The sequence below is a fragment of the Alligator mississippiensis genome, chromosome 3, assembly GCF_030867095.1.
Source record: "Alligator mississippiensis isolate rAllMis1 chromosome 3, rAllMis1, whole genome shotgun sequence".
NCBI lineage: Eukaryota > Metazoa > Chordata > Crocodylia > Alligatoridae > Alligator > Alligator mississippiensis.
The window spans coordinates 125,682,584-125,708,311 of record NC_081826.1 but is presented as its reverse complement, the minus strand read 5'-3'; the positions used below and the strand labels follow the sequence as shown (position 1 = coordinate 125,708,311).

The window sequence follows — 25,728 nt, the reverse complement described above, 5'->3', positions numbered from 1 at the left end:
GGCTTCAGGCAGGGTTCTAGCCCAGCTCGCGGGGGATTCCTGGAAACTCGAAGGGGAGAAATGGAAATGCCCAAAAATGACGCCCCAGGGAAGGCGGAAGGGGCAGAGCTGATGCTCAAGGTTGTAGGATGAGGAAAGGGGCGGAGTCACAGCCAACCGGGCGCTTGGGGCGGGGCCTGTAGGGCGTTTGGGGCGGGGCCACGTGCCGAGCGGAAGGGGCGGGGCGTGTTGTCACTGAGCGCTCGGGGAGGGGCGGGGCTGAAAGAAGGCGGAAGTGGAGCCGCCAGGTCTCGCGAGCTGGACGGTGCCGGCAGGGAGAAGGCGGCTGCAGCGCGCGAGTGAGTACTTGGAGGGGTGCCGTCCGCGCCTGCGCAGTCTGCGGGGGGCTCTGCCAGGAGGTGATATATTAGCCTTTGCAACAGGCTGCGCCTCAATTCCCTAGACTTATGGAGGGGCCGGGAACCACTGCTCTAGCAGGTGTTGAGCAAGTACAGTCCTGTGTGTCAGGTGTTCAGGTTGTAGTTGCATTGCTCTAGAGCAGGGGTAGGCAACGTTTTTGGGCTGCAGTGCCGAAAAAAACACAATGTCTACCTTGAATGGTGCCGGCAGCAGGGCTTACAGCTGCCTGCTGGGAGCAGCCTGGGCTTCGTAGCTGGCAGCAGCTGCTTAGAGCCCGGGCTGGCTTTGGTGTGTTGAGCAAAGTGGCCTTGTGAGCCGTGCTTGGCATGCGTGTGGGGGGTTGCTGACCCCTGGTTTAGAGAAAAAAAGTAATCGGGGCTCAGGTAGAGGTGACATCTTTTATTTGGCCAACAAGATTTTTGCAGAACTTTTCTTTGATGCCTGATGAAGGGTGTTTGTGCCCGAAAGCTTGCAATTAAAGATTCTTTTTTTGCAAAAATCTAGGTCTAATAAGAGAGATCAACTCTACCATGAGCCCTCATTGCTAAAATCCTGTGTGTAATTTGCCAACATTTCTGTAAGGTGCAGTGTCAGTAGCACAGCTGACTTTACTACATCAGTCTGACTTATAATATGTCTTCAACCTGTTTTGGGAACTGAACACCCTTGGTGGCCAGCTGCAGGTGCAGCTCTTTAAGCACAACTGAAACACTGCTGAAGGCAGGCAGAGCTTATATCATCCTTTTTTCTTCTCTACACTTGATCTGAGCCTTCAAGAGGCTGTGAACCTTTCTCCTCCAAAATTGGGGTGTGTGTATTAAGTGGAGGAGCTGTTTTTCTGCCCAGAATAAAAGCACCCTGCTTTGATTCCTGCTCCACAGTACAGCAGCTGTGGTTTGTTAAGTCAACTGACTCCCTCAGCTGCAGAGAGGATCATTGTTTTCAAGTGTTAATGATCATCTTTCCCTTTTAGTGGTCCTGATGCTCTGCTAACTGGGCTAAACTTCTTAGGGAAATTTTGCTGCCTGTTACTGATGTATTTCCCATCTTCTTTAGTGCTTTTCCAAATCGTAGATCCACCGATGTAGACTACTTTTTAGGAGTAGCTATGGTTTCAGCTTCAGTGATGCAGGGCGAGTCATTTGAAGATTAGGCTCTGTCCTGTGCGGCCAACTCTAGAAAAATCTTTTTTTTTTCTCTGTTCTGCCTTTGAAAAACTAGGTATTTATTATATTTGGGAGCATGTATGTGGAAAAAAATATAGTAGTACCAGCAGAGTTTGCACATTTTTGCAGTGACTATTGCTGCACTCAGAGCCATCCCTGGGGGTGTGAATTGGGGCCACCACTCTGGACCCCCCACTTTGGCAGGCCCCACAGAGCTGGGCAGAGTGGCTGCGGTGATGCTGCCTCCGCCACTGGCTTCATGTCCAGCTGCTTGATACACCCCCCCCCCCCCCCCCCCCCCATGGTGACGGCAGCTTCTTCAGGTTCTGGGCAGGTGGGATGGAAGCGGAGGAGGTGCTCCACATGGGCTGATTTGCCCTGGGGCCCCACATGCTATTTAGGTTGGCCTTGCCTAGAGGTGTGGGGGGCCTGGGGCCTATCAGCCTGAGGATGGGGTGGTGAGCAGGTGGAGCTGGGGGTGAGTGGCCAGAGCTGGCAGTGCGTGGCAGCCGTGGTGAGGCCTATGCAGCACTGATCGTGGGGCCTGGGGCAGTCACCCCAATTTGCACCCCACCCCCCAGGGACAGCCCTAGCTGCACTTGCTAAATCTTGACATTTACAGTACAAATGTGTACTGGTGGAAATATGGATGGCACAAATTAGTGCAAAGTTTCGGCATTGGAAACAAATACTTCCTCGATTATGTTCTTCAGGAACATATGTTGGAAGCTGTTAACCTGAATGCCCTAGACAACATCTATAAAAATTGTGGTTGGAAGGGAATGTCTGACTATCCTACGAGTATTTTCTAAGAAGTAGTAATAGGGTTACCATTCATCCGGATTTTCCTGGACATGTCCTCTTTTTGTGTCCTCCTATCTCCATCCATCTAGTGTTGTTTAAAATATGAACAAATGTCTGGGATTTTGGTTTGCTCAGCATCAAAGTTTTTCCTGGCACTTCCCAGCTTGCTGTAGCAAGGAGCTGCTTGGGGCTGGGAGGAGTGAGGATAAGGTGATTGGAGGCAGGGGGCACCATGTCATATGCATGTGCACACACATGTGGCTGGCATGCAGCCAGGCAGAGTGGTAGGAGCGGCCCTGGCAGCTGCTTGCAGGTAAGTCTGGGGAGCGGGGGTTGGACAACCAGGGCTTGGGGGCTGTGTGGGCCTTGTGAGTCTGTGTGTGTGTGTGTGTGTGTGTGTGTGTGTGTGTGTGTGTGTGGTGGGGGGGGAGGGGTTGGCAGGGGTGTGTGGAGGGAATGGGTGTGTGAGGGGGGCAGGTGCCTGCTAGTGCTGGGGGATGCTATCCAGGCACTGGGTCTGCAGCAGCGCAGAGAGGACAGGGATGGAAGCACCTGCCCCACCAGTGGGGGAAGGGGTCAGGGGGCCTTTGCAGGCAGTGGGGAGCTGCACGGCCATACCTGCAGCATCAGGGCTTTTGCCTTTGCTCACAGGGATGGGGTGGCCAGGAGACACTGCAGGCCTCGGGGGAGCAGGGGACTGTGGGTTGGGAGTGAAGGGCTGAAGGGGCTGTGGCTTGGGAGTGAGGGGCACCAGGGGGATGGGGAGGGGTCTGTAGGTCGGGAGTACAGGGTACTAGCGGTGCTGGGGGTTGTGGGTCAGGAATCAAGGGCACCAGCAGGGATGGAGGACTGTGGGTTGGGAGTGAGCCTTGGGGGTGGGATACTATGGGTCGGTGTGAGGGGCACTGGCAGGGCCAGGGGTCTGTGGGTTGGGAGTGGGGAGCATCAGCAGGGCCCAGGGTGAGGGACAACTCTGTGGGCAGGGGCAGTGCACTGGCATATCACTGCTCCCTCACAATCATATCCCTGCCCCCCGCCTCCCTGGCAGGTGTCCTTTTTTTTTTTTGAAACTGGAAATCTGGTAACCTTAAGTAAAATTAATTCATTAAACTAATGTAGACACTGTTATGGAGGATATAGAGCAGTCTGATTATTACCTAAAATTGGATCTGTATTATGGATGTAATTTAATTCAGTTAAGCCAATTCCAGTATTCTTTAGAAAATAACAGTATTGTAGGTATACCCTAAAATAGTCATGTCCTAGCCTTTTTGGGTTTTCATAAGATCAGAACCAATCCCTTTGCTATTGAAAAATTACTGTTAATTATGGCACACCATTGGAAAGGGCTGCGTGCAAGAAATAGTGCCTGGTGTGGAATGAAGCTTCTCTGTTTCTTAATGCATTTAATTTTCAACTCCTCTGCTATGTCCAGACACGTATGGACACTTGGTTCCCCAGGGGCAACTAACAGCGGTGCACCTTGTGCTGCCGCTAGTTGTCCCTGGGGAACACACCTGTGCCACGTACACTCTGGTGCATGGCAAGTTTCTCTGAGGCTGGTCCCAGCAGCCTTACCTGGGGTCCTGGGGGCCTCCCAGGGCTGCACCAGCAGCAGTCCTGCCATGTGGAGCCTGGCTGGCAGCGAAGAGTGGCTCCAGCTGGCCAGGCTCTGGTTTTTGCTGCGTGCACTGCTCCACTTCTTTCCACGTTTTTTTTTTTGTTTTTTTTTTTTACCCCCCCCTGCACACACTCTGGGGGTGTGCCCCCGGATCTACATGTGGGATGAGGGCAGGCTGCCACTGCAGACTAGGGCCGGGGGCAGTGCTCTTCCTGGTGGGGGGCTGGGTTGGGCTGTGCTCAGGGAAGGTAGTGGCGGTGCTTGGAGGTGGATATGGTGGGGGCTGCAGCCACCCCAGAGTTCACTGTAGCCCCCCAACTTCCCCTCCCAGCGCCTCTGCCTTCTGCCCCAAGTGCTGCCTAGCCCAGCCCCCTGCTGGGAAGAGCTGGGCACTGCCTGCAGCAGCAGCCTGCCCTTGCCATGAGCACAGATCCGGGGGCATAAGCCCCCTTGTGCCCTGCTGGGGGTGCGTGCAGCAATTGGAGCTGCCCCCGCTCCTCTTGTCTCTTCAGATGAGCTGCTCATGGCTCCATCCCATGTCCCGCCCTGTGCAACTCCTAGCCCCAGCCCTGTTCCCTCCCTCACTGCAGTGGCCTAGATTTTCCCCCTTCCTTTCCCCCCTGCCCTCCTCCCCAATCCCTTCCCTTACAACAGACTTACCAGCCAGACCCTGTTACTCTCAGTGTTGCTGAGCTGCACTTATAGATTCATAGATGTTAGGGTCAGAAGGGACCTCAATAGATCATCGAGTCCGACCCCCTGTATAGGCAGGAAAGAGTGCTGGGTCTAGATGACCCCAGCTAGATGCTTATCTAACCTCCTCTTGAAGACCCCCAGGGTAGGGAGAGCACCACCTCCCTTGGGAGCCCGTTCCAGACCTTGGCCACTCGAACTGTGAAGAAGTTCCTCCTAATGTCCAATCTCAATCTGCTCTCTGCTAGCTTGTGGCCATTATTTCTTGTAACCCCCGTGGGCGCCTTGGTGAATAAAAACTCACCAATTCCCTTCTGTGCCCCCGTGATGAACTTATAGGCAGCCACAAGGTCGCCTCTCAACCTTCTCTTGTGGAGGCTGAAAAGGTCCAGTTTCTCTAGTCTCTCCTCGTAGGGCTTGGTCTGCAAGCCCTTAACCATACGAGTGGCCCTTCTCTGGACTCTCTCCAGGTTATCCGTATCCCTCTTGAAGTGTGGTGCCCAGACTTGCACGCAGTACTCCAACTGCGGTCTGACCAGCAGCTGATAGAGGGGAAGTATCACCTCCTTGGATCTATTCGTCATGCATCTGCTGATGCACGATAAAGTGCCATTGGCTTTTCTGTTGGCTTCGTCACACTGCTGGCTCATGTTCATCTTGGAGTCCGCTAGGACTCCAAGATCCCTTTCCACTTCCGTGCCACCCAGCAGGTCATTCCCTAGGCTGCAGGTGTGCTGGACATTTTTCCTCCCTAGGTGCAGCACTTTGCATTTCTCCTTGTTGAATTGCATTCTGTTGTTTTCTGCCCACTTGTCCAACATGTCCAGGTCTGCTTGTAGTTGTTCCCTGCCCTCCGGCGTGTCCACTTCTCCCCATAGCTTTGTGTCATCTGCAGACTTGGACAGAGTACATTTCATTCCCTCATCCAAGTCGCTGATGAGGACATTAAAGAGTATCGGTCCAAGGACCAAGCCCTGTGGGACCCCACTGCCTGCACCCTTCCAGGTCGAAACTGACCCATCCACCATGACTCTCCGGGTGCAACCCTCTAGCCAATTCGCCACCCACCGGACTGTGTAGTCATCCAAGTCACAGCTTCTCAACTTGCCCACCAGTATGGGGTGGGATACCGTATCAAAGGCCTTCCTGAAGTCCAAGTATACGACATCCACCCCTCCTCCTGTGTCCAGGCGTTTCATAACCTGGTCATAAAAAGAGACTAGATTAGTCAGGCACGATCTGCCTGCTACGAACCCGTGCTGGTTTCCCCTCAGCATAATTTGTCCTGCCGGGCTCTCGCAAATGTGAGCCTTGATAATTTTTTCAAAGATTTTGCCAAGGATGGAGGTGAGACTGACTGGCCTATAGTTGCCTGGGTCCTCCTTCCTCCCCTTCTTGAAGATGGGGACCACAATGGCCCTTTTCCAGTCCTCTGGGACTTGGCCTGTGCGCCACGAGCGTTCAAATATTCCCGCCAGTGGCTCTGCAATGATGTCGGCCAGTGCCTTCAGCACCCTCGGATGGAGCTCATCCGGGCCTGCCAACTTAAAGGCATCCAGTTCTTCCAAGTGACTCTGCACCATCTCAGGGTCTACGCATGGTAGTCTGGTGCCTTGCTGCTGCCTCTCTACAACCCCAGTGAGAGACTTGTCGTGCCCCTCGCTTAGGAACACTGAGGCAAAGAACTCGTTGAGGAGTTCAGCCTTGTCCCCCCTGTCCATCACCAATTGTTTCTGCCCATTTAGCAGGGGTCCTATTCCTCCCTGGGCCTTCCTTTTACTCCCTATATATCTAAAAAACAATTTCTTGTTGTCCTTTACTTGGGATGCCATCCTCAGCTCCATGGTAGCTTTGGCCTGTCTAACTGCCTCCCTACAAGCGTGAGCAGAGGAGGTATATTCATCTTTGGTGATCTTTCTCTGTTTCCACTTTTTATGTGCTCCCCTTTTGGCCCTTAGGCTGCCCTGGATTTCTCTGGTCAGCCAAGGAAGCCTCCTGGCCCCTTTCCCTCTTTTCCTCGCATCGGGATCGTCTCCCTCTGTGCCCAAAGGATTGTTTCCTTAAGGCACAGCCACCCTTCTTGGGCTCCCATCCCTTCAAAACTCCTACTCTGCAGTGCGTCCTTGACTAATTTCCTGAGTTCATTGAAAGCACTCCTGGCCACCTGTGCTACGCTTTGCGTGCATTCATGCACAGGCCGTTTATTGGCAACATGATCGGTCACATCAGCCAAAAAAAGCTGATTGCTGATACTGTCAATTTTCCTTATATCAGTACCGATCCGATTTGGGACTGATGTATCAGTGCACCTCTTTAAAAAAAATAGTGTGGAGAACAATTGAATGTGCAGTATGTGGTAATGCGGACGTGTCTGCGGCACCACTTACTGCACAGCCGTGCTCGCCTGGATGTCTCAGAGAAGTTTCATAGAGATGGCAAAAGCATGGTAACAACAGCATGTTCTACAATCACCCCCTCCTCCCCCACCCTGAAAAGATCAATTTGTTGCTTTCTTTATTGTTTAATGAAAAAAAAAATCTCTAGGCTCCAGGAGTAGCAGCGAAGGACCTAACAAATTCTCAAATTTCTAACCACCTTATGACTAGATGCAAACTATTACTGCTATGCAGACTTAAATATTCAAGGGAATAGAAAGAACATGCAGCAGTAGTAAGTTTGGTTTCTGTTGTGTGGCTTTTTTAATGTGAAGATCAAGTCACGTTCTTTCTTAAATAGAAGTGTTTTGTAGCAGAGGGAGTTTTGCTCTTTGTTTTAGCAATATTTTGGCTTTTAGTAATAGGATTTCATTACAGTATTGGCCTTGGTATTTTCTCTTTCACTGAGAAGTGAGTAGATGTGGCAGTTGGTTGTATATATTTAGGTAAACAATCCTTATTATTTATAATTTATAAATAATTGAAATGCTACATATTAAAATATCTTCAGTAGACTTCTAGGAGATTTATATCACAGTATACTTGATTTTATTTTGAAGATTTTAAAATATTTACTTGAAGTATGTTTGCAGTTGTTCAGAGGCCAGAAATGAATGTGGCTTATGGTTGCAAAACCAAACCAAGCCCCCCCTAATCCCCCCCCCCCAAAAAAAAACAAAAACACCCCCCCCAACAAAAACCAAAACAAGACAGCACGTTGAAACTCTGTTAAGAGAGTGAATTGATATTTTTAGGTCTAAAATGACATTGGCAGTATTGAAGGTTCTTTCAGTAAAAGAATTCTACTAGAATTAGGCAATTTGAAACCTAGTTAGTGAAAATAGGTTTGTATTTTAAATCTAGCGTTAGCATACCAGTGTACAAGTCTTTATGGGGGAAGTTTTTAACTTCTGAAGTGTTAAGCAGCTTGAGAAACTGAATATTTAGGATTTGGTGCCTGGTTAAGAAAATGCCTCATCTTTCAGCAGCCTCTAGTGGCCTTTGGCACACATTGCAGCATTAATCCACATGTTAGAATTGTTGGCAGAATTTGTGCATGGGGCTTTTTTCCCCCTCTGTCTTTTTTTTTTTTAAAGCAGAAAGTTAAACACTGGTGTTAAAGAAGACGTGATCCATTGCAGTCAATGAAATTGCAGCTGCTTCTGTTAAGGAATTAATTCTTTCCAATGGCCTAAAAACTACTGTGGAAGAGATGACATACTTCAGCTCCACTTCAGTTTTGTGGAGAAAAGATTTTGTTGTGTAAAATCCGGTCTTTAAAAAAATAATTGAAATGAGAGTCTGGATTTAAATATTCCCCTGACTTTTTTTTTAAAACTCCTTAGTCATTGTGGTCATGTGCAAGAACCAGGGGGTATGGACAGAAATAATGATTGCAGTTGTTCGGATGGCCAGCTCTACAAATGTGCCTGCCTTTTGAAATGCTCCAAAATCAACTGAAGCACTCCATAAGAGCAACTTTTGAAATGAGTCACTATTTTGAATCTCATAGTGTTCTACTCCTCCTTATGAGCAGGGATCCCAGTTTTCTCTGTTTAAAAATTACAAATTCTCCGATTTTAAATTTTTTTGTGAATTCTCTGATTAAAATACCCTCAATCCGTGATTAAAATGAAACACCACTATATGTATATGTGTATGTATCTATCAATTAAACGCAATGTTTTATTGATGTGTCTACAATTTTTGAACCAATTTGGCAGTCTACCAGTGCCTCAATCACTATGGTAAAATAAATTCTAAATATCTATAAATTTTGGTACTTGATTTTGGGTTTTTTACCATGGAAAACCACAGCTCCCCTTGCCCCCTTTGCTCACCAGGACACAGATCCAGGTCCCTCACTCTCTACCCACAGCCCCCTACCTTTCCCCAGCCCTGTTGGAGGGGGGGCCCCCAGCTGCCAGGGCTATGGGGCCAGGGACCTGGGTCCACAGCCCCCTGCCTCTCTGCAGAAGCATCTGAGCCCTGGCTGCTGCTTGCAGGAGGTGGCAGCTGTTGCAGCAGAGCAGAGCCTGACTCCCCCTCCCTGATGGGCAGCAGGGCCAAAGCAGAGCCCAAGTGTGGGGTGGAGGTGGATATGTGCTGCCTGCTGTGGGCTTCAGGCTCCCTGCCTTGCTGCCCTTCCACTGTAGCCTCTGCGGCCCGGCAGGTAGGACCCAGCATGAAGGCAGAGTAGGGCTGGGTAGGGAAGTTTGTTACCGCTGCTGGGAGCTCCTCCCCACACTGAGGGGTACAACTCCGCACTGCTGCCCCTGCTGCTGCTGGACAGGCAGGGGGGCACTTTGCCAGGGTGGTGTGGGACTCCCAGCAGTGGTAACAAGCTTCCTTGTCCTGTTCTGCCCTGCTGTGCTAGGTCCCACCTTCTGGGTTGCGGAGGCCCTGTGGGGAGAGCATCAGGATGGGGAGTCCGAGCCTGCAGTGGGCAGCCTGTACCCATCCCTGGCCCACACAGATTTGGGGCGTACATGCCCCACAACTGCCCCATGAAACAGTCGCCTGCAGCAGCTCCATCCCACTCCCTGCCAGGGCCCTGTAGCCACACATGGCCCTGGGCCCCAAGCCCCAGCCCTGCCCAGCTCCCTCCTTTAGGGTATCTATCCCTCCCTCCCTCCTTATGGGGCCCTCAATCCCTCCTTCTCATCTCTTCCCCCCTCCGGCCAGACTTACTTGCAGGAGCTGCTCTCCCAGCTGCCTGGTGGCTGTGTGCGCGTGTGAATGTGCACATGCACGTGGCGCTTCTTGCCTGATTGCCCTTCTTCTGCTCTCCCTAGCGGCTGGAACTCTGCCAGCCTGCAGAGAGTTCTTTGCAAAAGTGGAAAATCTGTGCATTTCTCCCTTAAAATGAGAAATGGTTTTTTTTCTTGGGTAAAAGGGAGAATCCACACTTTTTCCCCCATTTTTCTGTGGGAAACGGAAAACCTGGATCCCGCTTATGAGGGACAGAGGCAGAGTGGTGGAGTCTAGCAGCCTGACTGACAGCCTGCCAGGTTGTCCAGCTGCTGGGTCCTGCTTCCAGGTCCCTCTACATCTCTGCTTTAGGGAGAGGAGAGGTTTGGGGGATTAGAGGATGAATTTCTAGCAGCAAGGGGCCAGGGAACCCCCATACTGTTGCCACAGCTGGGAGTACTCGGTACTGGGAGCTTGTTCTCCATGCCACTCACTGCTCCAGTCCTCTACCCACCCCTGCACTGCTGCTGATGGGCATTCCAGCCCCCACTCCTCTCCACCTCTTTACTCTGGGGAGAGGGTTTGGGGGAGGATCTGGGGACTAGAGATGGGTAGTCCAATGGTGGAGTCCCCTGGACCTTTGTTAGGTCCCATGTTCCTACTGCTTGTCTCAGCTGCCAGAGTCTCATGTACCCCACTGGCCTTGGAGCTGGGATTCTGGCTCTCCATCCCCCAGTCCCCTGTACCTCTCAGTTCCTGTAGCCTCCTGTAGCCCGCCCTGGTTGGAGAGGAAATGGGTACATGCAGCTAAAACTGTTTTTGAAGTTCTCCAGCTGGGTGATGTGACCAATCAGAGTGCTTCAAAAGTGTTTGGACAGGAGACAGCATGCCAGAGCGCCATGATGATGGAAGGGGTACAAGGATGGGTTTCCCTCCCTCCCCCGACTGGACAAGAAGCAACGGCGGGGCTGGACGTGGGGTGATGTGGAGCCGTCTGGTCCCAACAAAAGTCGGGAGGGAGGAGAGGGAGGCACGGTGGTGGCTTCCTGCCTGCCATGATGGCAGGGAGCGTGCTGCCACTGCCACATCACTGCTGGGCTCTGACAAAAACTGGTAGGGCAGGGCAGAGAGGGGCATGGTGACAGTGCCCTGCTGCCGCCTTCTCCGGGCCCTGCCAACAGCTTGGAGGGAGGGGAGGCAGGTGAATGTGGGCTGGGCAGACCTGGAGCGTGGGGGTGGGGGGGAGCGGTGTCAGACCTGAGGCGGGGGGGGAAGGGGGAAACGGGCCCGGACTGGAAGCGGTGGGGGAGTAGGGGAATGGGGGAGCAGGGCCAGACCCAAAACGAGGGGCAGGGCCAGACATGGGCCTCTATCCCTGCCCCCCCCTCTATTCTTGATGGGCAATTGACTAGTGTATATATATAGTTTCTCAGCTAGGAGCTGTTTTGAAATGTTTCCAAGCCTCTTATACTAGAAAACATTTCAGAAGTTACTTCTGTCCATACCCAGAAAGCACAAGTAGTTCGTAAAGTCTTTAGTTGGCGGTACTGAGTGAGGTATGAAAAGTTCATAGAGTAATAGGTAAACAAATTACTTTTTCCCTTACTAATGTATCACAACAAAGGACAAAATTAGTTAGACACTTAGACATTTACTTGTATCAGGAGTCTTGTTAAACTTGCATAGATAGAGGTTATGTACATATGTGTGCTTAAGTATTTGTAAGACTAAAGTCTCAGGTACTTTTGAATAATGGGTGAGGAAATAAACATTTTTCTTTTAAAAACAAAAGCCCCAAATTATTTAAACTAGAGTTGCAAAAAAAGGCATTTATTTTCTTCTAAAAACAAAGAAACAAAAACCACTCAATCCATTCTTTTGTACTTCTGAACTTATTCTAAAGTGTTATAATGAATAAAACAAACACATTTAAAGTTTTATTAATATTGAAAGTGTTAGGGCTGATCTCAATTTATGAAAAGACTATTCTCAAGAATTAGCAGAATTATCAACTATCAACATTCTCATGCCTTATAGGAAACAATTCGAAAGTTAAAACTTTACCGAAATTTACAGGGGAAGTGGAATAAAAGGGAAAGTTGATTAAACTCCTTTCTCCATTAAAAAAGGATGTCAAAGGCTAATGGGATTTGGAAAACAGATTGTACTGAGTAGTATATTGTCAGTGGATTTTGCTTGCTAGAATCTAGATGCATATGGAGAGAGAGACGTTTTTCAAAAAATGTGATTTTTCTGGACATATCTATTTAGTAATAACTAAATATCCATATATGAGCTGGCATACCATTTTTTTTTTCAACTTTTATACATGTTAAGTAATTGAATGGACTAACATAATCAAATGGAGAATATAAAACAAAACTTGATGAGACTTTAAATTAGTAAAGCAGGATTTTTCTAGCAAATAAAGACAATTTATCTTCTTTAGGTTCTTCAAGAAAAAAACATGCTATCTAATGAAACATTTACTACTGAAGTGGAATAGAAACCTTTGGTGTTGGAAATGAGACTTCAGTACTGCAGCCATTATTTAACTGGAATGAGCTACCACAAGGACTGAATATTGGGAAGATGTTTGCCCCTAAGGGATGCCAGCTTCCCATCACTCTCCTGCATTGCACTTCTGTACATAACTTTCCAAAAAGCTTGCTGCCACCTGTTGTATGGATTACAGGTAAATTTAGAGGTTGGCTACTGATGAGAGAGGCATGAGAGGTTTACAGCCTGATCTGTGATAGCACAACATAGATTCTTATCTTTACCAGCTGGGGAGATCCAAGTGGGGGAGGAGGATGGCATGCAGGCTGGCAGCAAGTCTTCCTAAATTTGCTGATTTTTTTTTTAAGTTTCCTCTAGATATACCCTATATTTTGAAATGGCTTATTCTAATAAGGCTTCTGTGATTGGCTTATTTAAATTTCTTTGTTTCATTACAACACTTGGGACTAGACTGAACCAGATCTCTTGTTGATTTGCAAGGTGTCAGTTGGTTGGGATTTATGTCCCTGGGAAAATAGAAAGGAAGGTTTCTCTTCTCTTACTTTCACCATCATCATGTTTTCTCTTCATCTCGGGTTTTTATTGGCAAGGCTGCTTTGTTTTTACAATTTATCTAAGAAAATTAGGGAAACTATATCTCTTGTAGCAATACAGCAATTTAATACATTTGGTTAAATCAATTGGTATGTAAGGGGCAGTAGACATCCTGTGGCAGAGGCTCAGCTGTGGGTGGTTACTCAAGGAGTGCCCCCAGGCAGTTAAAAACCCCAGAGAGAGAAAGCAGAGAGCCCTAGTTAGGGGGAAGAAACTGTCCATGAGCAGGAGATGGACTGAAAGCCAGACAAGCTTGATACTAGGAAAGAGCCAGAGCACAAAGGCCTCTCCTGCAGCCTGGAGAAGGGCTATCAGTTTTTGATGTGCTGATTTCATTCTTCTGTAAGGACTGTGCCTGCAGTGCAAAAGGACTGGGTGAAGAGCCTCGTTAGGCAAAGCCAGGTTGTAAAAAGGCAGCAGGCTTCCCAACCTGCTTACATGCTACTATGACCAGCTTAAGATAAAGCTATGATATAGCACAGGGGTGGCCAGCCTTTGGCAGTGGCAGGTCACAGATCAGGCAGGGAGCAGAAAGCAGTAACAGATCAGGAGGAGAAAGGGAATCAGAGTGATACGTGGAGAGGATGTAGGGCTTACTTTGTGGCATGCCTGCCAAAAAGGTTGACCCCCCACTGATTATATATTTGGATTATCTGATTCAAGGTCTTTTATTATGTCTTCTGCCAGGCCTCATGCTCTGTTTAATGTGATCTCATTAATGGTTTAGCTAAGCATGGTGATTGATTCATTTACTTTGCTGACCAAACTATTTGTCAAACCTTCAAAGGTCCACTTTGTGGTCACTCAGACAGGCTTTGGGCTCTGCTTTAACCACACGTGCAGCTTAGGCTAGGCCCTTTGAAAATTGCTAAGGTTGGCAACGTTCCCATACACAATTATGAGGGACAAACATCTGCTAAAAGCATATGAATACAAGGATGAAAGGCAGTCGGAGTTAAAAATTGCAGTGAGCAGCCCGCGGTTGTTCTGCTAATGGTAAATTTTGTGTCTAGGTGGATGAGTAGCAACTATATTGTTTTGAGTTAACTCTCATTTCCTCACTTTTCTGGGCTTGTTTCAAGTAGGTTGTGATACAGTTAAGATGGCTACTCCTACAACAATACCATTTTGTTAGTAATCCTCTGTAATGCTGTAGTGCATGAAGTTTTTAACTAGGATTAAGGACTTCAGCTGGACCCTGTATAAACACAGCATTAGAAAAGCACACCTTACTCTAGTGCTTCCCAACCTTTTCCTCAGTATGATCCCATTTAAACATTAGAATTTTTGTGACCCAAATGATGCAGAGAAGATAGATCGACGCTGTCTTTCCCTGCAGGTGGCACAGCCGAAGCAGAGCCCGTGCAGTGTGGAGGATGCAGGCCATGGGCTCTGGGTTCCCCGTCCTGCTGCTCTCCCCTCCAGGGGCCTCTGTGGTCTAGCAGGTGGGACCCAGCATGAGAGGACAGAGTGGGGTGGGGAGTCTCAGTGCCACTTCTGGGAGCCCCGCACCGGCTGCGCTGCCATAGTAAAGCACCCTCTACCCACCTGGCAGCTGCAGTTGTGCCCCCTGCTGCTGGGTGCACAGGGGGTGCCTTGCCATGGTGTCGGAGCCAGTGTGAGCTTCTGGCAGTGGCACCAAGCCTTCCTGCCCCATTCTGACCTCCCGTGCTGGGTCCTGCCCACTGGGCAATTGAGGCCCTGGGGGGGGAGGGTGAAGGGGGGGAGACAGGGAGCCCCAAGCCTGTGGCGGGCAGTCCGCATCCATCCCTACCCCGTGCACAGATCTGGCGGGCATGCATCTTCCCATGACTCCCTCCCCAGGTGTGTACACAGCAGTGGGCAGCCAAACCCCACTGCTACCCCTCCCATACATGCCTCCTGTGGCTCCATCCTGTTCCCCCAACCAGGCCCTGCATTCCTGCTCCGCCTTGGCTGTGAGCCCCCCAGCCCTGTTTCACTCCCTCCCTCCATCCCCATGGGGGGCTCAGTCTGCCCTTTCTCCCATAGACTTACCTAGAGGCTGCTATGGGAGCTGCTGTCCCCACTGCCTGCCTGCCACCTGCATGTGTATGGTGCATATGCACATGGCGCTCCCTGCCTGATTGCCCTGCTCCTGCTCCCCCCAGCCCTAAGCAGTCCCTTGCAGGCTTGAACTCTGTTAACCTGCAAGGGGAACCCACTGTTCCTCACTTTTTTTTCTGTGATTTTCATCATAATCGGTTGACAGTGTTGCATGTCTTTGCGACCCCGTTTTTAATCATTGCAAACCCAAATGGGGTCATGACCCCAAGGTTGGCAACCGCTGCCTTACTCCCAGGGCTTGCAGTCTCAGCGGTGACAGTTTTTACAAGTTTAAGGACACAGGTTATTCATGGTTTTGGACAGAAGTGTTGACTGACTTATAGCTGTGAGGTGGTTCTGTCCAGGCTATTGCTGATGCAGTAGGACCCCCTCTCCCCCCCACCTCCCAACCCAACTCATCATACTTTTTTTTTTTGTTTGGCAACAAGGAGGACAGACAATATAAGAGTTGCATTTTGGCCTAAGGACCAGTAAGCCCTCTGGCCTGGCTGTGACACCAACTATTTCTATGGCTTTAGCCAAGTGAAGCATTTTTGTCTGTTCTTTCCCTGTGGAATGACACTGATTAATGCCTGCATCACTGTGGGGTTTGTAAAGTGCTGCTGTACGTGGTCTAAAACTCACAAGTTTGAGAGACCCCACACTGATGAGGCTCTGGGTCCTGGCTATGCATGAGGACCAAGAGCTTTGTGTGAGCCCAGGGGTTTCATGAACCCCTGCGCCTTAGAGATTATGGCAGCTGCAATCCCATGGCTTGGGAGTTGTACCCCTGTGGCTGGCAGCCCTGTCAGCTGGTGGGCTCCCAGCCCCAGGAAAGACCCTGCTACACATGGAAGTTAAAGCTTGATAGCAGCCAGTTCTAAAGGTGGTACACATTTTCAAAGTCTAACTTTATAGCTGGTTGGAGCTTTTTCTTATGTGTTAGCTACTTTGCATGTGTAGCTGGTCTCAGCATAATTGTAGAATTAACCAGTTAATTGCATGATCCCTGTAACAGGGGGTCTAAAGCTCATTTTACCAGGAGGTTGTCTCTGCACTGAAAGACAATAGTGAGTGCTAGGACCTTGGAGAGCAACAGTCTGTGGTTCACATGTACATGGTTATGAAACTTATACACACAGTTCAATGAATCTCATGTTAAAAAGTGCTGTAGCTCTGTTTTTGTTCTCTCCTTTAAGGCACCATTAAAAAAAACAACTAAAAAAATAGCGTACATTCATTGCAGAAAGCTGCAGTGCACTATTTCTCTGGTCTATTAGGCTTTCATTCATCACCCTGTATATTTTGAACTCAGCTTATTTATGCATTTTGTAGATCACATTTTAAATAATACTTTTCCTCTGACTGGGAGAATTAAAACTAGAGCAGTGTTGGCACTAAAATACACTGTCTAAAGGGGAGCTGTATGAAAAGCCATTTGTTTGGTTAGCTGTTACTGTTTCCATGATGTTGGTTGAGGCCATTAGTGTGCAAAGAGTTCTTTCTTGCAGTCTTTTCTGTTTGGTATTGAAGATATTGTGAAATCACTATTAAGTTTTAAATGCAAGACACTGTGTAAGAAAACTAACAAATGGCTTACTTTTAAATACTTATACTTGGTAATAACTTAAATCTTAGTAGGAAAATATGGTTAAAATCAGACACTGATTTTTGTATTTCAGTTCTGTTTTTAAAGCTTTAATCTCTCATTACTGTCTGCCCCCACCCCCCAACTGGTTTGTTAGCTTCTGAATATACAAGCTTTTCCCTGTATTTTTAGGAGGCAGTCATTCTTAAATGATTGTAAGGCAAGTGGAACAGGGAACCCTAGCCTTGTTACTAGAAAACAGGGCAGCCCCTTTTAAGGACTGAGTTTTCAGAGCACAGCCTGCCAGCAGAGCAGGGGTTAAAGGGTAGCCCTGTGAGCCCATCAGCTGACTGGGGCTGTCACATGACCAGGAGAGAGCTGTAAAAGCTGTAGGTTGAGCTAGCCGAGGGGGGCGGCCAACCCAGGTTGTGGCAGAACATGTGGCTGGAAGAAAACAGCTTTGCAGGCCAGGGCACAGGACAGAACAACCTAGAGAGAAAGAGATGTGAGGTTAGCAGGCAGGGCCAGATTAATGCATAGGCAAGCTGTACCTAGGACCCTAAGTGAAGAAGGACCCCAGTTGTGTTTATTTTACATATTATAATTATTGAGTGAAAAAAGTAATAAATATATATAAGTAATAAATATACACTATTAAGGAGGGGTCCATGAGCTTGTTTGTCTAAGACCCACTAAATGGTTAATCTGGCCCTGTGAGCAGGCACACTTCCTCTATTATTTTTCTTCTTTGTTACAGCCCAGGAGCTTAGCATTTGTTGTAGTTTAAACCAGTGGTTTGTGTTGGGAGTATAGGGGAGGTTTTTGGAGGTCCTACTAGTGCCCAACAGGCACATGACTGCCTTGAGCCCTGCCAGGGTCAGGCTCAAGGTTTGACCAGTTATTCAGCCTGTAGTAGACAGAGAGAGAGGGCTAGGTGGCAGCCACACAGGGGCCTAGGGCCCAGCATACGGGTTGGGGCCCAGTGTAAATGTGAGCTAGAGCTTCAAAGCCAGCCCCAATGCAGTGGGCCTAGGCTAAAGGGGCAGAGGCCAGCAAGGCTGAAGTTTATAGTAATGACAGTAACATCTGCAAGGCATGGGGCATGACATGGGGTGGTATGGAGCTGTAGCAGAAAGCCCCCTTTTCCTCTAATGTAGCAGAAAGCCCCCTTTTCCTCTGGCCTGCATTTGCTCTCCCCTCTTTGGATATGTTTCTTTTTTCTACCTTTTCTTCCTTCCTCTCTCTTTCACTTTAAGATAAGGAATTGTATTTTAAAATGTGTATGTGTGCATTTTATATCTCCCCTTGTAGTTTGGTATTTTTATCTATTTGTGTGCCATGGCATTTGTAGCTTATATTTTATACTCCTCACCTTTCAACTTTCAACTAAATGTGTTTTAGTAAGTTATTCATTGTAACATTGTTAACAAAGGCAGGAATCAAACTGCCCTTCCCTGTATTAGGCTGGCCTCTGAAAGAGTGAGTGAATCAGTGATTGAATGTGTAACATGGAAGCAGGAAGCAATTATCACCTGGAAGCTGAACTCAATAGAAGACAGTGTAACAACCGGGAAATCTCTATACCTCACTGATCAAGGGCTAGAAGCCCTGGCCTGACTTAATCAACACCAGAGACCAACTTTTGGGCTGAATATCTCCAGATCGACCACTCCCAGAGCCCTATTCTAAATTCATCAACGGACTCCCAAACCTGCACGTACATGCGGACGACCCCTGGGGCTGACAGATGCTGTCCAGTAGCCACCGAGGGGGGGGGGGGGGAAGTCCCACGAGGGTCAATGACCCCTGGATTGGGCAAACCAGAAAACTGGGGAGTCACCAAAGTCTGCCAAGGACAGATAAAAGGCAGTGAAAAGTGACCCTCGGTGGCGCCCTCTTGATCTCCAACTCGACCAGACCTGTCCAGCCAGAAGGACCAGCCGACGACCCCCTTCTGGAAGATAACACCACACTGAAAGAAGCCTCAACGACAGACTCCAGCTCTTGTAGGATAGGTATACCTGACTCTGTAGCCTGCTACTGTGTGTGTGTGTGTGTGTGTGTGTGTGTGTGTGTGTGTGTGTGTGTGTGTGTGTGTGGACCAGCCCCAAGGTTTATGATTACACTGTTTCAATCCGCCTAATAAACTAGAATTTTAAGGATCCCGAGTTGGACATTTGTAACTGTTCAACAGAGCCATGCAATTATCGCTAAAGGCAGGAGCTCCCCCACCTCCGGGTGTTCTTTGGAGTGAAGACCAGAGCTGGGAAACCCTGGGGCAGCCTCCCCTTTGAGAACCAGAAGAAACATCAAGATGTGGCAGGAAAGTGAAGGGGAGACTGTTCCCAGAAGTGAGTTGGAATAAGTGGGACTCTGGGGTGCCTCCAGGGGTTTTGAGCTGCCCTGGGAATGGTGCCCTGTTACAGCAAGGTATGCCAAAATGTTGTTGTTCTTATTTTATTTTATTGTACCTACTCTTACAAGAGGGTTAGATGGATACATGAGTGCCTTTGGGGTTACTTCATATTTCCACCCTTCCACCATGTGTAGTTTATGTTTGCTCTTTTCCTCAACTCTGCTCCCCATTTAAAGGGAGGAGCTTTGCTACTTGCTTTCTTCTTTAAGTGGACTCCAGCTGCCTCGTTTCTGCTCTGCTTTACATTACTGCAGGCTGGCCTGTAGAGAACAAAGGAGATCTAGCATCAGGCTACTCAGTTTATATTGTTATATTGATTTCAGTACTGTTGGGTTAGGAGGGTAGAGAGGATATCTTGCGTGCTGGTACGAAGAAGTGGCTAGTAAAATATTAAATACGTAAAGGGAACACAAGCTGACCTTAAGTGGCCCTGTGGTGCTGAAGAGAATCCATGATTTGTAGGAAAAGAATTCTGGACATTGCCAGAGAATGCAAGCTGAAGGGGGAAACTTGCAGGAAAAGGTGTACAGGAATTATTGGTTTTGTCTGTCTTATGTTTTTATCTCTAAACAGTAATTGTGATGAAGACTGCAAAACCCATCTCTGTATTACATACTACTCCACTCACAAGTTCCAGTTAGGTTTTCACCCTGTTGTGACTAAATGTTGCTAAAGGTTCCTCCATGCTGCTTTGATGTAGTCCATCCTTGAAGGAAGTACCTATTGCATGTTGTCACCTTCAGTTGCCTTGTTGCTAAGTGTTGGTCTCAAGTCACGTGAGTGGGCGAATTGCAGAGTCCATCAGAAACTAGGGATTTATATGACATTAATAGCAGGGATTGGGGAAAACCCACCAAGATGCCTTCTTCAAGGATTTCAACAACAAAAAAAAGTTCAGGAGTGCAAGCCGCAAGGCTGCTCTGGTATTTTATGACCTACAAGGCAGAAAGACTGATAGCCCTGTTTATCCCTTGGAAATTTTGCAGGGGAGTTAGTTATGCAGGATTATCCTGATAGTCAGTGATATTAAAAAGAATATTCAATTCTCTGAGCTTTTTGCCTCAGTTATAGCTGTGCATTGCTAACCCACATTTAAAATTTAAAACAGATGCCATTTGTTGTTGTATTATGCAAAATATTCAATGAAAATGTTGAACATGAAATACTTTTAAGCAGATGGTCTGAGTCTCAAAAGCACGTTTAAATGTAAAAGCAAATGGAAATACTATGCTTGCAGTTTAATTGTGTTAGAGTCTGCATATCGTGCTTCAATTCAGTAAGGAAAAGGGGTTTCTAAAGAGAGGAAGAAAAGGGACTTGATCATCTCGCTGCTAATCATTGCACAGCTCAGTGTTGAGCAGCTAAGATGAATTTCAATATACACATTGGGATTTGGCATACAGATGGTAGAGAAGGTTAATTTGGGGCTTGCCTGGCAAATATGTTTTATAAATTCAGTTGGACAGTCAACAGGCATGTACTTGTTTACCCCATGAATCAGTGAATTGTGTGATTTTTTTTTTTTTTTTTTTTTTTTTTAACAGTATTAGGAAGCAAAATTTAGACAAATTAATTCCAAAGCAGCATTTTGACATTCAAGTGGTACACAAAGCCTTCATGGTATCTAATTTCCCAGTGCCATGTAAAATCTGTCTCTCCACAGCAAATTTTCCACCCCAAGCTGAAATTTCATATATGGACAAATTTTACAATTGCCCTTATGATAGTTGAAATTAAATATGTAATATGGTTTACTTGGAAAATGTCTGTCAACCAGAGAAAATAGGCAATCTTACTTATTTTGATGCTTAAAAGGTTATTTACCAAGGCCATGTTAATTGAAAATGCATTTCCAATAATTCTCTTAATCCTACATAATGGGCATACAGTGCTTAGTGGAGCATGGTCCTTCTGGAAGAGACGAGTCCTATATTCTGTGCTCTTGTCTTGACACTTAAAATTATCCTTCTTTCCACCCAGCATATTGATTACTACCATTTTAAAGTCTTACTCCATATATTAAAACCAGGTAAAACCAGGAAATGTTGTTTTTGCACACACAATTTTATTGTGCTTTTTTCTAAATGAGGTGAAATGGGGTAACATTTTGAGTGCAGTTTCAAAACTACAGGATTAGATGTCGATGACTTTGGGGGGAACTTAGCTTGCATTTTCATTAATCATAAAGCAATTGATTGAGCACAAGGCTGTGGATAAAGGGTCTATGGCAGGTAGTCCTCTGCACATGGGAAATATTGGCCTGAAGCATAAAGGAGCAATGTGGACCACGTCTGTAACCTGCTAACAAGAACTTCTCTGGAATGAAGAGAACACTCCTGATTCAGATGACTAGCTGGTTCATTTTCCACTTCACCCCCCTCTCCAAGCGCTGTATGCTGTGTGAGAGTTAATACGCATCTCCTAGCTTTGTGAATATAAATGAGGCACCTGACAGACCTCTGGACTCTTCGGTTTATTTTTAATGCCTGGGAATATCAAACTACTCCACTACAGGGTGTGATACCTGAAACACCACGAGTACTCTCAACTTCTGTAGGAAAAATTGGTGGATGTGAGGGCACTGGCTATGACACAGTAGTTCCTTAATATGCTCAGAAGATCCTAGAAAAAAAGATCAGAAAAGAAAGGTTAATTAAGAAGATATGATGAATAGAATAAACCAAGAAGCTGCTGCTTTCTTAATATTCCTAGAGTTATACTTTGCTAAATAGGAAATGTTTTCTTGGTTTAATTTAGACGGGTCTTGCAGGGAACTTGCTGAAAATGCCACATCCTTGAAAATGCCACATACCACTCAAGAGCCTGCTTTCCAGTTCTGGAGATGAGACACTGTAGATTTATGCTGCTCCTTGAGAACTGGAATGTCTTAATCCTGTATGATCTGGCTAATATTATCCCAGGTTTTATTCCCTTTTTGCTTATGGCAAGTACTGAGATTTCATCCTGCATGTTTGCTGTTGCTTATTAAGATCGCCTGTTGAACTCTGTAGTTTTATTGGGTTTTTTTTCTTTTGGTGCCTTAATGTGCATGCCTCTCTCTTGAGTCTGTTTGGGCATACAAACCCAAAGATCAAAGTTGTGGGTTAGCAATGTACAGCTCATGGGCCAGTTCTGGCCTGCTAAGCAGTGTTTTCACTCTGTGGGCTGAATAATGGTGGCGGGGAAATGGCAGCAGTAGGCTGGCTTTGGACCTAGCTCCATTCATTCAGCCTACTGCTGTTGAAAGGTTGCTAACCCTTAAGTGACTTTTTCCCCAATTTCTTCACAGTGTTCTTTCATATTCTCCTTTTTTATATACAAATATTAGTAAATTTCCCATAAATTTAAAGGGTTCCAAATGCACCATTTATCATAGCTTCCTGTAGGTGTCAGTAGTGGTAATTATGTGGCTTTTGCCCACAAGCACAAAAACAATCTGTTAGCAGCTGTGGTGTACCTGTTAACTTGATTTAACAAGTGAATATCTTTCCATCAAAAACACTTCTGTTGGCAGGGATCTCTCCCATACCAGAGAAACAAGCCCAAACTTGAGTGATTAGGTCAAAACTTACAAGGAAAGAGGAGCTATCCAGCCATTTCTTTTCATTTTAATCCTGCTCAGATGTTGTGAACTGAAGATGGAACTTTGTTATTACTGCATTTGTTTGGTTTAGATGCTGAAAGGATTAAAAAGAAGATAAAATCTGAGGTTTTTGTTGTTGACCAAGACCAAGGGAGAAGAACTCCATCATTTAGTGATCAATTTATGTGCTCTGGTGGGTGAGAATTGCAGTGAGGATGAATGCTCTGAATGACTGCAATGTCTCTTTGGGTAGGAACAGATGATGCCTCTGTGCTGCCATACATTTTTTTTATGACAGCACAAAGTGACAGGAAATAGATGTCCCTACCTTCTTTTCATGCCACAAATACCCAAAAGGTAGCGACAGAATGATAGAAGAGAGTAATTTGTGCCGCTTCATTGTAGTGCAGGTCTGTTTACTTATGGTAGGAGAGCATGGGCATCTCAGAGCTGTCTGCACTCTCCAGCGGCTTGAAGGGCCTGATCCTGGGCATGGCAGGAATTCCCGGGCAGAATCGGGCCACTCAAGCCCTTGGAGTACTTGCCTTGCTTACCAGGGTACGTCCCTGGGATCTCTAGGTACATGTCTGGGTAAGTGGGGTAATGGTTTCCCTGCTCACTGAGACATGTCCCTGGGATGTTAGGGATGTCCCCCAGCGAAGTAGGGAAACCGCTGACCAGTGCTTCATGTGTAGGCATGGGTCAGCACAGGTCCTGGCAAGAAGGCATGGAGTGGCCGGAACTGAGGAATTCCTGGTGCCCTGTGCTTCCATGCTAGAAGGTGTGCCAATCTGTCTTCACATGGAGGCACAAGTCAGCATGGATCTCTTGGCATGGAGGCATGTGGTGCCAGAGATTCCCCTGAACCCGTGCCTCCATAGGTCCTGATACGGAGGAGCAGGGCAGCGAGGAACGTGGGGAATCCCTGGGCAAAGGGAACACATCACCCATGCCCTGTATTGGGCCATGTGTGTTCACCCAGTAAAGTGAGGGCCAAGCCATAAAAACACATTTGAAAGATGCTCTTAGCTTGACAGGGTTACTTTTCCTCTTAACTATTAAGTGACTAACTGTATTGACATTGAACAACATGCTATAATGTAACCTATACTCAGACTATTCTCCCACTGGCTGCTTTGTTTGAGTAAGGATCACAGGGTGTGTAGCTTGTTGAGTAAGGATCATAGGGTGTGTTGCTTGTTGAGTAATCAACTGCTGAGGTTTCCTTGACTGGCATTCCCTGCCTAGACAGATGAGGATAGGACCGGTTCTCTAAGCTTAATTACTGAAAACAGAAAAAAGGGATTTTTTCCCCCCTTATTACCCTGTAGACTTTGGAGAAAATACTTTCTTTCTGCTGTGGTTGCAGAGACCAGGATATTTAAGTTTCTGTTCAGTGGTGACAGTTGAATTGTACCTGGATCAGTGAGGAAGGGTAAGGATGAGAGATGGATTTCATTTATCTTTCTGGAAATTGCTTATAATTGGCAACTCTTAACCGGTTTGTGTCCTTAATGCTGGAGTAACTCAAGATTTGCCTACATGCAGAAGTGCACTGATTCACAAGTCCTAATTAAATTATCTACTAGTTAGAAAAGCCCCAAGCTGGGGAAGGATCTTGATTCAATAAAACTGTTTAAGGTAAAGGTGACTATGCACTGAAGAGCTTTCCTGAGCTCAGGCAAATGCTGAATAATTTCCCTGAGGTATAAAATAAATATAAGATCAGGTATGTATGCGAGAGAGAGGGCCCAGCATTGTAGGTTAAAATAGAGGCAGGATGACAAGCGGTAAGAAATGGCATGAGCCGCATATATTGAACGGTTTTAATGTGGACTAGTAACTAGATGCACTGTGCGCAAGTCATAGCTTGTATAGTGTAATTAAGCCATGATTACAAAATAAAAGCATTTAGTCAAATTAATCATGGGGATCATTATCTTCTGACTAGACAAAAATAAAGTTCTAGCATTTTTCATGCTTGCTAAGCCAGGGTCTAGATTGGAAGAGACCTGAGGGGATCAATGTAATGTAAAAATGTAGCTGTTTGCTAATTTAACGTCTTTTGATTTACATTCTTCTACTTTGCTAGCCTCTGGGAATCTGCAGCAGTAAATGTATGATTAGAATAAGATCTGCCTTCATTGTGGCCTTTTGCCTTCTCCATTTGAAGTATTTAAAGTGTTGGAGGCCCTGAATTCAATTTGATGGCATGTCTCCGAGTGTCTTTCAGTGCTTTGACTTCACAATTTTAACTTGTCTAAACTTTTTTTTAGTGTTCCTGTGTAGACAGGCACTAGGTGCAATCTGTCTGTGTATTATGCCTTGTTTCTTAAATAGTCCAATAGTTCATATGAACGCAGGACTGTAACGGACCTCATGAGGGTCATCTAACCCAGCCACCTGCTTAAGACAGGATCTCTGACTAAATTAATTTTGTTTCTTAGTTTGTCTAAAGAACTGGGACACTTAAAAGTAAGGAAATGGTTATTTACAAATAATCATCCTCACATAATAAATGTTGTTATAATGCTGTATGAAAAAAATCTTATATAATCAAAATAAGACGGCCTTAGTTAATTGTAACCCTTAGAGTTGTTTTTAATGCTTTATTTTATTATCCTGGTTTTAACCCTTGGGGGATTCCAAGATATGCATGCTCCCAATGTCTCTAGTCCATGCACAGATACAAACCTTAATCTAATGTATCCCCAGATAGATTATATTCAGTTGTCCAACCAAAGAACAGGGTTTACTTCTGCCCAGTGTCACAAGGCCTTCAACCGAGTTGTGGAGCCATTCAGAATCGTAGTGATCCCATCTAAAGCATGTGATCCATAATACTCTTATACTTGCACAGTGCTTTTTCACTTGCATATCACAAAGCACTATATGAAGGGGAGTTAGTGTTAGTAGCCTAATCATACAGGTTGCTTCAGCTTTCTTTATATGCAGGTACAGTGTAATATGCACCACTCCCAGAGTCAGCAGTGAGGGTTTCAATAGCTATTTACTTCCAGGTTCCTTTGTCTCTCCTAAACTACAAAGGTCAGCATGCCCGCACAGCCAGCCAGCCAAGAGAGAGGGTAGTATGCTCTTGCAAGCCTGCATGACACCTGACTTTGCTGTCAAAGAAGTAGTTTAAAAATGCCTA

At 46.7% G+C, this 25,728-nt stretch overlaps 1 protein-coding gene across 8 annotated transcripts in view; it reads left to right on the top strand.

Annotated features, from left to right (window-relative positions):
• Nucleotides 1-28: 28 nt before the first annotated feature.
• The window catches only part of PIGN (phosphatidylinositol glycan anchor biosynthesis class N), a 170,573-nt gene continuing 144,873 nt past the window's right edge, over nt 29-25,728 (top strand). For 5 of the 8 annotated variants that reach the window (XR_009460852.1, XM_006258414.4, XM_059724376.1 and 2 more), the window contains exon 1: nt 250-338. The gene's annotated coding sequence lies outside the window, so the exon portion shown is untranslated. Of the gene's footprint in view, nt 121-249; nt 399-12,300; nt 12,505-25,728 lie in introns of those variants that run through there. The other 3 variants (XM_059724379.1, XM_059724377.1, XM_059724378.1) reach the window with 3 other exon arrangements.